Source organism: Chiloscyllium plagiosum, unplaced genomic scaffold (assembly GCF_004010195.1).
Source record: "Chiloscyllium plagiosum isolate BGI_BamShark_2017 unplaced genomic scaffold, ASM401019v2 scaf_59530, whole genome shotgun sequence".
NCBI classification, from domain to species: Eukaryota; Metazoa; Chordata; class Chondrichthyes; order Orectolobiformes; family Hemiscylliidae; genus Chiloscyllium; species Chiloscyllium plagiosum.
In genome coordinates this window covers 1-2,444 of record NW_025181162.1, presented here as the reverse complement: position 1 = coordinate 2,444, position 2,444 = coordinate 1, and the positions used below count along the sequence as shown (strand labels likewise).

The following is a 2,444-nucleotide window of genomic DNA, read 5'->3' as shown; positions in this document are numbered from 1 at the left end:
CCGAGGACTCTTCCCTCAAGTAGATTCATATGAATACATTGTTGTGCAGCCTGCTTGGTGTTCAGAATTCGTCTTCACGCAGCAATCTTACAGAAAATCTCTCGCAAAGTGGGCATCTCTTTCATCGCTGCGACCGTGCAGCAGTTAACATCTGAGCCTAAGTGCCCCAGGTGAAGAGAATCCGAGTGAAACCTTCACTCACTGAGAGTCAGCCCCAAGGCAATGAGCTGTGGGACTGCAGGCAGTCCAACACGGAAGGGACGGTTAAATGAACCATTGTCGCTCCCTCAGCCTCTCTGTCCCAGAGACAGGCAGTGGGACGGCAGAAACACGTACCATCGTTCTCCTGCCGACAGAGGCGGTCCAGCCCATCGTGTCCACGACGACTCTCTGCCACGTGTCTCTCTCTGAGGTTATTCACAATCAGTGATATCTGTCCGAATACTAAGGGACTGTGTCTGAGTGGTGATACAGTTTCTGACATGCTGATCCTCTTTCACGTCCCAACCGGCGAGGCGAATTACGGCAGGGAAGGCACAAAATCACAAGGTATGCGTCTCAGCTCATTGGCATCTAGGAGAAGTGGGTTTGAGATTCAGTTCATAGGAAACCGACGAAGAACAGGAGAAGACCACTCAGACCTCCAAAAGCACGTTACTTGAACGGTGTGAGTTTCGCGACAGTATCGGTATGATACGGGGCATTCAGACACGCAGGAAGTCTCAATGCTGAACAGAGAGCCATCTCAAAGAAAAGTCGCTCAAGGAGACACTGAACAATAGCAGAGGATGGTTTCTATCCATCGACCTCTGGGTTATGGGCCCAGCACGCTCCCGCTGCGCCACTCTGCTCTTATGCCCGCCCATTTCCACAGGTCCCTTCAGCCTTTCGTCTGGCGTGTGGCATGCCCGTTCGAGACTGATGTCAAAGATCTCCACTGCTGTCGTCTTATATGGTGTTGCGCAGACGTATGGAGGCTTTGTAAATATAAACTTTTTCTAACTTCCCACATTCTGTTGGTCGAACTGTGATTTCACTCTGAATAGACGCTCTGCTGGGTCGACACTGTAAGTGAACGTGGGTCTCTATTCGTAACATACTCTTGTCTTCTCCATGTAATTCTGCACATTGTTACTTTAAACATGACCACCTGATTCCCGTTTGCGTCTAATGAATCTGCCTCTTTGTCAGTGTCAGTTAGGGATTTACTGACCCCAACCACTCATTGAACGAAAGCGTTCTTCCTAATGTCACTTTTGGTTCTTTTCCTCATGACTTTAAAACTCTGCCGAATCGTTGCCGATCCTTTCAGGCGTGGGAGCATTTATGACTACATTACTTTCTCTGTCTAGACTTCGCAAGCTTCAATGGGGCCAGATTTCAAACTTCTGTTCTCCGAAGAGAGCTGTCCCAAATTTACAATCGACCCTCATCGCTGACTGCCCTCAAACACCGCACCACTCACGTCAACCTATTCAACGGTATCGCCAATCATTTCACTTCGCTGCTTTCTGTCCCATTGGTACGCCAGGGAGGCCAAACTCGTTTAACGAAGGTGCTTTTTGAGAAAATTGAACAGGCACGTTTGCACAAGTCATGAAACGCGGGCTCGTCCGGGATTTGAACCCGGGATCTCTCGCACGTCCGCGTCGTCGAAGACCCAAAGCGAGAATCATACCCCTAGACCAACGAGCCACAAAGACAGAGCCCCGGCGCCCCCGCTCTACCTCTTGAACCTGCTGAGTCTTGCTCAGAGTGAAGTGTAGTTGACATTGAACAGGCAGGGGCTGTTTTCTCTGGAACGTCGGAGGCTGAAGGGTGACTTTATGGAAGTTTACAAAATTATGAGGGGCATGGATAGGATAAATAGGCAAAGTCCTTTCCCTGGGGTCGGGGAGTCAAGAACGAGAGGGCATAGATTTATGGTGAGAGGGGAAACATATAAGATAGACCTAAGGGGCAACATTTTCACGCAGAGGGTGGTGCGTGTATGGAATGAGCTGCCAGAGAAAGTGGCGGAGGCTGATACAATTGCAACATTTAAGAGGCGTTTGGATGGATATATGAATAGGAAGGGTTTGGAGGTATATGGGCTGGGTGCTGGCAGGTGGGACTAGATTGGGGTGGGATATCTGGTCGGCATGGACGGGTTGGACCGAAGGGTCTGTTTCCATGCTGTACATCTCTATGACTCTATGAACAGCTGCTTCTCATTCTGTCTCTCTGCTGCCGGTTGCCCGTCCCCAGGAACCGGGCCCTCTCTACAGGCAGAAAATTAAACTGTTTTCTTTCTAAACTTTTCTCTGACACCGGAGTGACCAGTGACAAGCATTGCCCTCCTCAACATAGGGTACAGAGAACAGGAGAAGACCCCGCAGACCTCCACGAGTGTGTCATCTCAACTGTGCATATTGGGCCTGTGCATCAATGTGAAATATTTACGT

General features: G+C 49.7%; 1 non-coding gene across 1 annotated transcript; it reads right to left on the bottom strand.

The window, feature by feature from the left end:
* Nucleotides 1-1,605: 1,605 nt before the first annotated feature.
* On the bottom strand, nucleotides 1,606-1,695 carry trnap-ugg. Its single transcript is given in 2 exon segments — nucleotides 1,606-1,641; nucleotides 1,660-1,695. It is a non-coding gene; the product is annotated as a tRNA-Pro (tRNA).
* Nucleotides 1,696-2,444: the final 749 nt, after the last annotated feature.